This window comes from Hypanus sabinus, chromosome 5 (assembly GCF_030144855.1).
Source record: "Hypanus sabinus isolate sHypSab1 chromosome 5, sHypSab1.hap1, whole genome shotgun sequence".
NCBI lineage: Eukaryota > Metazoa > Chordata > Chondrichthyes > Myliobatiformes > Dasyatidae > Hypanus > Hypanus sabinus.
This window is the reverse complement of record NC_082710.1, coordinates 183,001,007-183,016,091: the sequence shown is the minus strand read 5'-3', so window position 1 is coordinate 183,016,091 and position 15,085 is coordinate 183,001,007.

Sequence of the window (15,085 nt, the reverse complement as noted above, 5' to 3'; positions counted from 1 at the left end):
TCTGGACTTGCGGATGGCCTGATTCCTCACTGAAGCGTCGCGGGAGATTGAAATACCAAGACAGCAGTGTATGCTGCTGTTGATAGAAGGCCCCCGCAGCCCAGTGATCTCTCTCTCTCTTTCTCCGGATGATGAGTGAGATTGTGCTGGTTCTCGAGTCGGTGCAACTTGGAGAGGCGACGCGGCAGATCGTAACACCGAAACAAAGAGGTGTTGGTCTCCCCTCTTGTCGTGGCAGGAACATTATATCTCTCACCCCCTCTAGTGAGAAAGAGAGAGAGACTGTCCAAGATGGCAAAGTGTTGGAATGGACAGTAGCTCTGATGGACTCGAGATCATGGTCTCCGGGGGCTTTGCTATTTCTCTCAGGGCGGGGGGAGCGGGGAGGGCTGATGTTGCTGCTTGTGCATGGGACAGGGAGGGAGGGTTTGGGGCTCCAACATTTTCTGTCATTCATTCTTTTTTCTGCTTCATGGACATCTGCAAAGAGTAAGAATTTCAGTTTGTATACTGTATATATGCTCTGATATTAAATATGCTCTGATATTAACTGTGATGCAAAGGAGATCCTTCCCTTCTCAGGGATCTTGATATAAACTGGGTCTGCCACCATCCCGTCATCTCCTAGAAATCTGCTGGAAGTGACCATAAGACCATAAGACATAGGTGCAGAATTATGGCCATTCAGCCCATCAAATCCATTCCACCATTTCACCATGGCTGATCCCAGATCTTGGTGCCCCAACTAATCAGGAATCCCCTTTACATATGTCCACGGACTTGGACTCCAGTGCATTCCACAGATTCATCACTCTTTGGCTAAAAAAAATCCTCTTTACTTCTGTTCTAAAAGGTTGCCCCTCAATTTTGAGGCTGTGCTCTTCAGTTCCTGGATAAACCCACCACAGGAAACATCCTCTCCACATACACCTTATCTAGTCCTTTCAACATTCGATAGCTTTCAATGAGATCCCCATGCATTCTTCAAAATTCCAGTTAATACAGGCCCAAAGCTGCCAAACACTCCTCATATATTAACTCCTTCATTCCCAGAATCATCTTCCTCTGGACTCTCTTCAATGACAACATACCTGTAGGGTTCTCAGTAATATTAATTGTAATGTTAATTGCTAAGGCTGACAACATGACTTCTCTGTACCGTTAACTACTGAGGTAAGGGGTTCTCTGTAGCAGTGTGTTTGGGTTATAATTAGTGATAACAGGACTTGTATTCATTTGCTAGCCAATGGATGTCATGTTATTCTATCTGCATGTGTGGAAACCGGATAAATGTGTGGGTTTTTCATTGAGGAGGAGAGGAGAGGTCGGACATGGGTCGAGCACTCTGGTAGATCACCGGCAGTGATCCCAGCCAAGGGTCAACGGAGTTCGGAGGAGATCGATGGAGGAAATGATACTGGATTTTGTGAGCTCTAACGAATTAGTTTGTGCACAGAACTGATAAATTTACTGATTTGGCACCTTTATTGTATTTGCTTCTACTAACTCATCACCAAGAAATAATTATAAAGTGTAATAATTTAATTGTATATTGCGTACTGTCTGATATTTTATGTGTGGGTTTCTACCCACTCAGCATCCACACCAACGTGATTATAGTGTTGGCAGGGTCAACGCCAGTTTGCCCCAGATGAATAGGAGTGAATTGGGCAAAGACGTTACACATCCTCTGTGAGATGTGGGGCCCAAAGTTGCTGACAGTACTGTACTCCAAGTGTAGCCTGAATGGTGTCTTAGAAAACTTCGGCATTAATCTCCTTGTTTTTATATTCTATTCCTCTTGAAATATATGCCAACATTGCATTTGCCTTCTTTACCACAGACTTAACCTGTGAATTAACCTACTGGGAGTCTTACACGAGGATTCCTAAGTCCCTTTGCAACTCTGATATTTGAATTTTGTCCCCATTTAGATAATAGTCTGCACTATTGTCCCTTTTACCAAAATGTATTGTAATACATTTCCCAACACTGTATTCCATCTGCCACTTTTTTCCCCTTTCTTCCAATGCTGCAATTGCATTGCTTCCTCAGCACTACCTACCCCTCCACCTATCTTCGTGTCATCTGGAAACTCTGTCTCAAAGCCATCAATTCCATGATCTATATCATTGGCAAACAATGTGATAAGTAGTGGCCCAAATAGTAAATTCTGAGGAACACCACTATTCACTGGCAGCCAACCAGAAAAGGTCCCTTTAATTGCCACTTGCTGCCTCCTGCCTGTCAGCCATTCCTCTATCCATCTCAGTATCTTTCCTGTTATACCACGGACTTTATCTTGTTAAGCAGCCTCATGTGCAGCACCTAATCAAATGGCTTCTGAAAATCTAAGTACATGACATCCACTGCCTCTTCTTTGTCCACCATGCTTGTCACTTCCTTGAAGAATTCTCACAGATTTGGCAGGCAAGATTTCCCTTGACAGAAACCATGCTGATTTTGACTTATTTTATCACCTGAAACCTTATTCTTAATAATGGACTCCAAAACTTTCTGAGTCACTGGCCTATAATTGCCTCACTTTTGTCTTCATCCCTTCATAAAAAGTGAAGGGTCATTTGCAATTTCCCAGTCCTCTGTGACCATGTTAGGATCAAGTGGTTCTTGAAAGATCATGACCAATGCATCCATCGTATCTTCAGCAAACTCTTTCAGGACTGGTTTGCCTAGCACTTCTGCCTTTGTAATAGCAATGGCACTCACTCCTGCTCCCTGACTCTCACAGACCTCTGGCATACACTCTGCCACAGTGAAGACAGATGCAAAGTACTCATTAAGTTCATCTGCCATTTTTTGTCCCTCATTGCTACCTCATTGCATCACTTTCCAATGGTCCAATATCAACTCTATATTATTGGCTTGTTTTCCCTCATATTTCATCTTCTTAAATCTTTTTTAGTTGCTTTTTGTTGGATTTTAAAAGCTTCCCAATCATCCAATTTCTCACACACTTTTGCTAATCTATATGTCCTTTCCTTGCAGTCCCCAACTTCCCTTGTCGACCACAGTTGCCTACCCCTGCCATCTGAGTACTTCTTCCTCTGTGGGACATTTCTATCCTGTATCTTGTGAACTGATCCAGAAACTTCAACCTTATCTGTCCCAGCCATCATCCCCGTCAGTATCCTGCTCCGATCCACCTGGGCAAGATCCTCTCTCAATGCCTCTGTAATTCCCTTTATTCCATTTTGGTACTGATAGGTGTGAGTTATGCTTCACCCTCTCAAAGTGTAGTATGAATTCAATTATATCATGATCACTGCCTCCTCCAGGTTCATTTACATCAAGCAGACTAATAAAATCTGGGTCACTAAACAACAACCAAACTAATATGGCCTTACCCCGAGTAGTCTCAAGCAGAAGCTGCTCTGAAAAGCCATCTCATAGCGAGCGATCTGACACCAACTTGATTTTCCCAATCCCCTTGCATATTGAAGTCCCCCATTACAATTGTGACATTACCCTTATTGCATGCCCTTTCCAGCTCCCTTTGCAATCTTAACCCACATCTTGGCTACTATTTGGAGGCCTATATATGATTCCAATAATGGTTCTTTTACCCTTGTAATTTCTGAACTCCACCCACAAAGACTCAATATTCTCTGACCCTATGTCACCTCTTTCTGAAGATGTAACCCCATCTCTTAGCAACAAAGGCACACAACTGCCTATTCCTCCCTGGCTGTCCTTTGATGTTAAACTTTCAACTACAACTTTCTTCCAGCCACGACTCGGTGATGCCCACAATGTCATACTAACCAGTCTCTAATTGCGCCACGAGTTCGTCCACCTTATTCCTCTTGGATCTTAAACTTAATCCCAAGGTTGATGAAGGCCAATGCACCATATGCCTTCTTAACTACAGAGTCTACCGGCATAGCAGCATTGAGAGTCCTATGGATTCGGACCCCAAGATCTCTTTGATCCTCCACACTGCCAAGAGTCTGACCATTAAGATTATTATCTGCCATCATATTTGACCTACCAAAATGAACTCCATCTGCCACTTCTCAGCCCAGTTTTGCATCCTACCAATGTCCCACTGTAACCTCTGACAGCCCTCCACACTATCCACAACACTTCCAACCTTTGTGTCATCAGCAAATTTACTAACCCATCCCTCCACTTCCTCATCCACATCACTTATAAAAATCATGAAGAGTAAGTGTCCCAGAACAGATCTCTGAGGCACACCACTAGTGACCGACCTCCATGCAGAATATGACCCGTCTACAACCACTCTTTGTAGTACAAATGTACCAAATGTAACCATTACACCACCATGCAGAATATGACCTGTTTACAACCACTCTTTGCCCTCTGTGGGCAAGCCAGTTCATCAGACAGACACACACACACAACGTGCACAGGAGTTGACAGTGAGAGAGAGAGAGATGCACACACACGGGACAGGAGGGGAGGCGGGGAGAGGAGAGAGAGGGGAGAGAGGGGAGAGAGGGGAGGGAGGGGAGAGAGGGGAGAGAGGGGAGAGAGGGGAGAGAGGGGAGAGAGGGGAGAGAGGGGAGAGGGGGGAGAGGGGGGAGAGAGGGGAGAGGGGGGAGAGGGGGGAGAGGGGGGAGAGGGGGGAGAGGGGGGAGAGGGGAGGGAAGGTTACAGTGAGACACACACACACACACCGGACAGGAGCTGACAGTGAGGTATGGAGGCACCCATATAGTATCAGTTCATCTCTAAGAGACAAAGGATGACCAGTAACTGACCGTTGTAAAGTGCCAGGGGGAATTAATATTTCTCTCTCTTTCAGACCTATGCTTTCCAGGGTTTGAAGTTCAAACACGGTAGACTGAAGGGGAAACTATAAAGGAAATACCTGGGAACTTTTCTAACTTTATTTTTTTCGGAGGACAGAAATTGACTAAGAACAGTGAATATCTAAGAACGCTGCCGAGAGACTGTGAACAAAAAGAGCTGTATGGAAGTGTAGCGGTTGGTCTGAATCCAGGGAGATCCAACTATGCAACGCCGGGAAGTAAATTCCGTTTTAAGTGCGTGTTCCTGCCTGGAACGCGCAGCCTTTTAGTATTAGGCTTTAAGCTACCGGGAATAGAGCCGTACAGAGTAACTCTACAAGGACAGATAGAAACGCTCTTTGTTCGGCTTGGACTATTTGAGCAGACTTCAGTGCGTTGGCCTTCCACCAGCGAGAGGGCCCCGGGCTGTTTGATGTCCTCTCTATCTCGGGAGTCCGAGCCATTTCAGCCTGAACCGCAGGTATTTTCTCCATCTCTTTCAGCAGTGTACGCTGGCTGATCCTTCCTTGGCGCTCTGGCCAACGCACCCTGGGGATCTCCTCATAAATGCCATCTATACGGATTAAACCCTGACAGATGACTGGTTTTCTTATTCGCTGTTTACACTTGAAAGATATCTCCACCTGGTAAAATCCTTAGAAAAGTTGGCCGGCAACTGCGACCCACACCTAAGAACAACGGTTGCCCAGCCTCCTGGATCTGTTGAAAATTAATGGCAGATTTTTTTTTAAAAGAGTAAATCATTGTTTCTGACCATTTCTAAAACCTTCCTCTTGCGAGTTGAGACACAAAAAGAGATGAGGGCGGGGCAATGATGTGAAGTTGTCATCCTATGGGTCAGTTCGAGATGGCCGGGGAGCATTCTCCTGTTCCGATTGGCCGGGTGGTTGATCCTATTTGTCAATCAATGGCAAACGGGCGGGAAGTCCTGGGAGTCATCCAATCGGAGTTGACATCCGACACCAGGCAAATAAAATTGTGAGAGTTCAATACTTAATCAATCTTACACACTTCAAAGTTCAGAGTAAATTTATTTCCAAAGTCGATATACATGATATACAACCCTGAGATCCATTTAACTGAGGGCATTCACAGAAAATACAAATAAACTAATAATGATAAACATCGAGAACGTGAGATGAAGTGTCTTTGACGTAAATTATGGGAGCTATTTAGTGACGGGGCAAGTGAAGCTGAGTGGAGTTACCGCCTCTGGTGCAAGAGCCTGATGGTTGAGGGGTGAACCTGGTGGTGTGGCTCCTGAACCACCTGCAGGGTGGCAGCAGTGACGACGAGGATGCTGCTTTCCGCTGGCGACTGTAATTCCAGCAGTCTGCTCCGCCATTCAAACGTGGCTGATTCGTTATCCCTGTCATCCCCATTCTCCTGCCTTTGGCGCAGCAAAGGTTCAATTCTCTCCGTTGCCTGTGAGGAGTTTGGACATTCTCCCCGTGACCACGTGGGTTTCCTCCCACAGTCCAAAGACAGACCAGTTGATAGGCTAATTGTAAATTGTTCTGGGATAGATGGGATCGAAGGGCCAGGAGGTCCTATTTTGCACTGTATCTCCATAAATAAATAAATGAATAACAAAAGAAGCCCCTTTCCCACCTGCCACAGCAATCACACACTGACAGACAGGCCTCCACCCCTGGGACAGGCTTATAAACTGTCAAGAGCTGAGGGCCCACCACTGATTCCTGGAGCAAGCACTTGAAATTATATTTTCCCTAAAATATACTCTATAAATGAGGTGCACAGTGAATACAATGGGATATGTCCTTACAGGGTCAGAGAGGCATTTATTTATGTAGAGATACAGCCCAGAACAGGCCATTCTGACCAAACAGGTCACACTGCCCAGTGACCCACCATTCTGTACCGGCCTAATCGCAGGACAATTTACAATGACCAATTAACCTACCACTCGGTATGTCTTTTGCACTGTGGGAGAGAACCAGGGCACCCAGGCAAAACCTACACGGTCACAGGGAGAACATATAAGCTTTTTCATAACAGCGAATGCTGGATTGAACTCCGAATTCCGATGCCGAGTTGTAATAGTGTGGTGCCAACTGTTATGTTACCATGGTAACCAAAAGCACTACAGCACAGTAGCAGGACCTTAATCTCACCTAGCATGCCAAACTATGAGGCTGCAATATGAATCTGCCTCATCCCATTGAGCTGCCCCCAGACCGTAGCCCTGCTACTGTCCGTTCATCTATTCAAATTTCTCTTGAACATTGAAACCAAACCTGCATTCACGACTCGTTCACACTCACAGCACCCTCTGAGTGAGGAAGTTCCCACTCAGGTTTCCCTTAAACATTTCACCTTTCACCCTTAACCCATGACCTCTGGTTGAAGCCCCACCCAACCTCAGTGGAAAAAGCCTGCTTGCACTTACCCTATCGATACCCCTCAGAATTTTGTATGCCGCTATCAAATCTCCCCTCATTTTCACACGCTTCAGGAAATAAAGTCCTAACCTATCCACCTTTCCTCATAATTCAGGTCCTCAAGTCCCAGCAACATCCTTGTAAATTTTCTCTGCACTCATTCAATCTTATTGCCTTATTTTCTGTAGGTGGGTGACCAGAACTGCAGACAATACCCCAAAATCGGCCTAGGTAATGTCTTTCACCATTTTGACATAACGTTGTAAGCTCATTCGCTGTCATTGATATTACAGCAATACAACATTTGACAGCCTTTGACACAAGGCCTGGGCCTTCACTCTTCAGTGAAATGGAACCCCATGTGGTGGTGTTGTCCCAACTAGCTTTAGTGCATCCCTCAGTCGTGCCTGTTGGCATAATTCACTTAAAGTCATATCCTTGTACTAGATATGCTGTGTTCAGTTCTGGGCACCTCACTGCAGGAAGGATACTACAGAGAGAGTGCAGAGGAGATCTACAAGGATGGTGCCTGGTTTGGAGGATGTACCTTATGAGAATAGGCTGTGTGTACTTGGCCTTTTTTTCTTGGAGCGATGGAGGATGGGGGGTGACCTGATAGAGGTGTATAAAACGATGAGGGGCATTGATCATGTGGATAGCCTGAGGCTTTTTCCAAGGGCTGAAATGGCTAACACAAAGGGGCATAGTTTTAAGGTGCTTGGAAATAGGCACTAAGGGGATGTCAGGGGTAAGTTTTTCACACAGAGGGTGGAGGGTGGGAGGAATGCCCTGCCAGCGGCAGTGGTGGTAGTGGACATGGATAAAACATGGGTTTATAAGAGCCTCTTAGATAGGTACATGGACCCTAGAAATATAGAGGGCCATGCGCTAGGGAAATTCTAGTCTGGCTCTGGAGTACGTTACATCGTCGGCACAACATTATGGGCCGAAGTGCCTGTAATGTGCTGTTAATTTCAATATTCCATGTACTCAGTGTCCAGAATCAGAACTGGGTTTATTGTCTGACATGAGAGATTCTGCAGACACTGGAAATCTAGAGGAACACAAACAAAATGCTGGAGGAACTCAGTAGGTCAGGCTGTTTCTATGGAAATCAACAATTCGGTCTGAGACCCTTCCTCAGGTCTGGAAAGGAAGGGGGAAAGACCCAGAGTAATCAGGTGGTGTGGGTGGACTAACTAGAAGGTGATAGGTGAAGCCAGGTGGGTGAGAAAGGGGAAGAAGGAATCTGATAGGAGAGGAGAATGGGCCAGGGACTAAAGGAACAAGGAGTGACACCAGGGGGAGGTGATAGGCAGGAGAGGAGAAGAGGTAAGAGGTCAGAGTAGGTAATTAAGAACAGGGAAGGGGAGGGGTAAAATATCTGGAAGCTGGAGTAATCGATGTTGATAAATCTTTCTCAGGTGTGCTGCAATAAAGCCCAAGTTGATTGCAACCTAATTCTGTGTGGTTGCTTCCAACTGGCAGGCAGCAATTCGCAATATGCTTGGGGACACAAGATGTTATTTGGCTAAGGTACACTATGTTACATAGTTCTACAAAACTGATTCCCACGTTGTGATACTGTCAGGTCATGTAATTTTTATGATGATCGCACAACTGGCCTGCATTTGTTAAACTTCATGTCGTCCATTGATCGCAAATAGAAACAGAACAAATTACACACGCACACACAGACACAGACACACACACACACACACACGCATGCACACAGACATACATACACAGACACCCACACACACGCACGCACACACACACACACACACACACACATACACACACACGTACTTACACACACACACACACACACACACACACACACACACACACACACACACACACACACACACACACGTGCAAAATGCTGGAGGAACTTCCTCAGGAGTCTTGCTGAAGGGTTTCAGCCAGAAACTTTGACTGTTTATTCCTTTCCATAGATGCCGCCTGACAGCTTAGTTATTATCACTGGCAAGCATCTTAAAATTTATTGTTTTGTGGTGAAAGTACAAGACATAAAAAATAGCTGTAAGTTACAAGAAATTTAAAATAATAAATCAGTTGTGCAAAAACAAGAGGAAAATACTGAGATATTCATAGGTTCATTGTCCATTCAGAAAGACGATGGTGGAGGGGATGAAGTTGTTCCTAAAGCATTGAGTGGGGGTCTTCAGGCTCCTGTACCTCCTCCCTGATAAAGAGAAGATCTAAAGATCTTTGCCCAACATATTGATGCAATTAGTGAGAAGAGAGCATGTCCTGGATGGAGTGGGTTCCTAAAGATGGCTGCTCCCTTTTTAGAGACACTGCCTTTTAAACTTGTTCCCGATAGTGGGGAGGCTAGTGCCCAAAGGATTCAAATGTTCATTTGTTTTCAAAACATGTATCCGTATACAACTCTGAAATTTGTCTTCCCCAGATAGCCAAAAAACAAAGAAAGAACTGGAACATTGACTTCTCTAACTTCCATTAATGCCCCTCCTCCCCTTCTTACCCCATCCCTGACATACTTAGTTGTTTGCCTGTTCTCCATCTCCCTCTGGTGCTCCCCACCACCTTTCTTTCTCCTGAGGCCTCCTGTCCCATGATCCTTTCTCTTCTCCAGCTCTGTATCACTTTCGCCAATCACCTTTCCAGCTCTTAGCTTCATCCCACCCCCTCCGGTCTTCTCCTATCATTTCGCATTTCTCCTGCTCCCCCCTCTACTTTCAAATCTTTTACTATCTTTCCTTTCAGTTAGTCCTGACGAAGGGTCTCGGCCCAAAACGTCGACAGTGCTTCTCCCTATAGATGCTGCCTGGCCTGCTGTGTTCCACCAGCATTTTGTGTGTGTTGTTGAAAGAACAGGAACGTTGTTCGGAGAGAAACGTCCACCCACCCCACCATACATCCAACACCCCCCCCAATCCCCCTCCTTCCACACACAATGAAACAGAAACATCGGCTCTTAAAAACTTCCTCCCTGCAGAAAAAAATTAAAAGAACACAACAGAACATCAACCCCCCAAACCCCTCCCCTGCACAATAAAACAAAAAGGAACGTGCAAAACAAAACACAGATTATAAAAACTAGAAGTCTGAAAAAGTTCACAGTCCACAGACAGAACAGTCCCAACCATAAACACAGAACCACGATACCATCCTCCGATGTCACCGCCATTCATTGAAAGAGAGGGACACGACACGAGGTGGAGAGGCCTACCCGCCTGCTACAGTGAGCCACACAGTGAGAGGCCAGTTTCCTTCACAGTTTCCTTCCCCGGCAGCGATCTGTTGGCAGGCAGTCAGCACTGAAACCTGCCCTCACTCACCTTCTGCATTCGCCTCGATGTCTTAGTCTTCCTTGACACTTTAATCAGCGATTAATTGATGTTTTAAGTGGCAAAATGGAGTTGAACATTGGCCAGTGCCCATGATGGAACTGACTGAGTTTACAGCCTTCTGCAGCTTTTTATAATCCTGTGCACTGGCCACTCCATACAAGACGGTGATGCTACATCTGTGGAAATTTCTAGAGACTTTGGTGACAAACCAAACCTCCTCAACTTCCTAATGAAATAAGCTGCTCTCGTGCTTTCTTTGTAATTGCGTCAATAATTTGGGCCCAGGATAGATCCTTGGAGATTTGATGATACAGTGCGATAAAAGGCCCTTCTGGCCCAATGAGCCAACACCACCCAGTTACACCATGTGACCAAACCTACTAACCCGTACTTCTTTGGATTGTGGGAGGAAACCAGAGAACCCGGGGAAACCCATGTGGTCACGGCGACAAGCTACAAACTTCTTACAGACAGCGGTGGGAATTGAACCCGGATTGCTGGCAATGTAATAGCATTACACTAACAATTACACTACAAATGTACCAAATGTAACTATTACACTGCCAAATGAACCACCACAAACGTGGACACCCAGGAACTTGAAGCTGCTCTCCCTTTCAAGTGCTGGTCCTCAGTGAGGACTGATGTGTGTGTTCCCACGACTTTTCCTCCTGAAGCCCACTATCAATCCCTTGGTCTTCCTGCCATTGAGTGCAAAGGTTGTTGCTATGACACCATTCAACCACCCCGCATCTCACCTCTGTACACCCGGTCATCATAATCTGAGATTCTGCTAACAACAGTTGGTGAATTTATGGATGGCATTTGGGAACGCATGCTTCCTCAGCATTGTCCCTTTGCCAATGTGGTGTTTCAGTCCTTCACAGACAAAGCCTTCCTCACATTGAGCAGATTTACCTGGACCATTGTCACAAGAAAGCAGCACTCATCATCAAGGACCACTCATAATCCTCTCCCCCTCACCCCCACCATCCAGGCCATTAGGTATTGCAATGTGCTACTGGACACGGACTAGAAGGGCCGAGATGGCCTGTTTCCGTGCTGTAATTGTTATATGGTTATATAGACAAAACAATGAATCTTACAACACATGCTAGTGATATTAATCCTGAGTCTGAATTTGATTCTGGTTCTGAGCACTAGTGATCCATTTGTCCTCTGATTTCTTTTGAAACTCGAGTAGAGAGACAGAGGAGGGGGGGGGGGCATCAAATTCAGAGCCGGAGTCAATGGCTTCATTGAGTGGAGAATGCATGCCTTCAGCTTTCCTGCGGACCTGGGCCAAACCACTTCCTCTTCGCTCTCGGTGCTCGGAATCCCCAGCCCAACTCCAACAAGCTCTAATTCAAGCCGTAAACTCCCCCCAAATTTCCAGTTCTATGCTTTTAAGTTCTCAATGTGCTGTCTGTGACCCATTCCCCAGCCTCGGCTTCGGTGTTTCCAGATTGCCGCAATCCTGATGGTCTTCGTACGATAGTGTTTAATGTTCAAAGTAAAGTTATTATCAAAGTTACAAAATATAGTTTATTATTAAATTTATTAAAAAACCATCAAGAGGATCACCAAGGTCTCTCCACACACACATTCCAATGCAAAGCCTTGTGGAAGATCCCTACCAGCCATCCCATAGACTCTTTGACCCAGAACTATCAGGAAGGAGGTACTGGAACATCAGGACTAGGACTGTCAGACTGGGTAACGGCTTCTTCCTCAGGCTGTGAGACTAATGAATACCCTGCCATCACCGAGGTCTCAGCACCAGGACAGCGAACTGTTTACTACATGCACTTTGAAATATATTTTATAAACCTATTTGTGCTAATATTTTACTTTATGTGCTGTGTCTAATATATACTTTGTGGTCTGGAGGAACGTTGCTTCGTTTGGTTGTATACAGTCAGATGGCAATAAACTTGAACTTGAAAGTATGTTACCCCTGGTCAGAAGTTCTGTTACTGTGACTAGCTAAGCGAGTAAAAGATGACCTGATTTCCAAAAGGCATAAAGTTAAAGATAACATATTTCTTTAATATTTTAAGCAAGATTATTTTTTAATTTCCATCTTTTAAAGTAACAAAAATGGAAAAGGGCCCGAAGCAAAAGTTTGAGGTCTAGCCACAGATTATTGATGATGTTTAGGTTGGGGTACTGTGAGAGCCATGGCAAAATCTTCAGCTTACTCCTCTTGAGGTAATTCATTGTGGATTTTGAGGTGTGTTTAGGATCATTTTTACTCGGCTGGTGGTGTAGTGGCATCAGCGCTGGACTTCGGGGTGAGAGGTCCAGAGTTCGAACCCAGCCGACACCCTTGCATGCTTTTCATCCATGCTGGGTTAAGAGCTGGTGATCTCTTAAAAAAATCTCACATGGCAGAAGGCAATAGCAAACCACTGCTGTAACTTGCCTTGTACACAATTTTCCAACACGTCAGAGCAGCGTGGAAGGAAATCGCCCGCTAACTGGAAAATTCTGGATGCAACATTCCTTTAGAATCATTATCCTTTTGTAGAGTCATCCTCTTTTCATTTTCCACTTTTTTACATATGGTATGATGTTTACATCCAGAATTTGCTGGTATTTGGTTGAATTCATTCTTCGTTCTACCAGTGAAATGTTCCCCATGCCACTGGCTGCAACACAAGCCCAAAGCATGATCGATCCATCCCCAAGAGAATTGATCTCTCAGATAGCTTTTACCAAGGTCTCAGACCTTAATCAGCTTGTTCGGGCTATGGCTTGTTCACAGTCATTATTAGGAAAGGCCAGGGATGCAAATTTCAAAGCTTTATAAATACCCTGACTCCTCAAACCTTGTCCCAACAATCAGCAGCCATGGGCTCCTCTAAGCAGCTGCCTAGCACTCTGAAAATTAAAATAAATGATGCCCACAAAGCAGGAGAAGGCGATAAGAAGATAGCAAAGCGTTTTCAGGTAGTTCTCAGTTCGTAATGTAATTAAGAAATGGCAGTTAACAGGAACGGTGGAGGTCAAGTTGAGGTCTGGAAGACCAAGAAATCTTTCTGAGAGAGCTGCTCGTAAGATTACTAGAAAAGCAAATCAAAACCCCTGTTTGACTGCAAAAGACCTTCAGGAAGATTTAGCAGACTCTGGAGTGGTGGTGCACTGTTCTACTGTGCAGCGACACCTGCACAAATATGACCTTCATGGAAGAGTCATCAGAAGAAAACCTTTCCTGTGTCCTCACCACAAAATGCAGCATCAGAAGTTTGCAAAGTAACATCTAAACAAGCCTGATGCATTTTGGAAACAAATCCTGTGGACTGATGAAGTTAAAATAGAACTTTTTGGCCGCAATGAGCAAAGGTATGTTTGGAGAAAAAAGGGTGCAAAATTTCATGAAAAGAACACCTCTCAAACTGTTAAGCACCAGGGGTGGATCGATCATGCTTTGGGCTTGTGTTGCAGCCAGTGGCACGGGGAACATTTCACTGGGAAATGTAGAGGGAAGAATGAATTCAATTAAATACCAGCAAAGTCTGGAATCAAACATCACACCATCTGTAAAAAAGCTGAAGATGAAAAGAGGATGGCTTCTACAACAGGATAATGATCCTAAACACACCTCAAAATTCCCAATGGACTACCTCAGGAGGCGCAAGCTGAAGGTTTTGCCGTGGCCCTCGCAGCCCCCCATCATTGAAAATAACCATATAACCATATAACAATCACAGCACGGAAATAGGCCATCTCGGCCCTCCTAGTCCGTGCCGAACTCTTAATCTCACCTAGTCCCACCTACCCGCACTCAGCCCATAACCCTCCACTCCTTTCCTGTCCATATACCTATCCAATTTTACCTTAAATGACACAACTGAACTGGCCTCTACTACTTCTACAGGAAGCTCATTCCACACAGCTATCACTCTCTGAGTAAAGAAATACCCCCTCGTGTTTCCCTTAAACTTCTGCCCCCTAACTCTCAAATCATGTAACTCTCAAATCTGTGGATAGACCTTCAAAACAGCAGTGCATGCAAGACAGTCCAAGAATCTCACAGAACTAGAAGCCTTTTGCAAGGAAGATTGGGTGAAAATCCCCCAAACAAGAATCGAAAGACTCTTAGGTTGCTACAGAAAGTGTTTACAAGCTGTGACACTTGCCAAAGGGGATGTTACTGAGCACTGACCATGCAGGGTGCCCAAACTTTTGCTTCGGGCCCTTTTCCTTTTTTGTTATTTTGAAACTGTTAATAATGGAAATAAAAAAGTAATCTTGCTTAAAATATTAAAGAAATGTGTCATATTTAACTTTATGCCTTTTGGAAATCAGGTCATCTTTGACTTGCTTAGATATTCACACTAACAGAAATTTTGACCAGGGGTGCCCGAACTTTTGCATGCCACTGTACCAACTCCCATGGTTATCTCAACCATACCTCTTCCTACAGTATCTCCTGTAAAAATACCATTCCCTTTTTTCAGTGCCTTCATCTTTTTCTTCAAATAATGCTGTTTCTTTTCCTCCACATACCTTCATCCAGATCTCCTCTATTACCCGAACATCT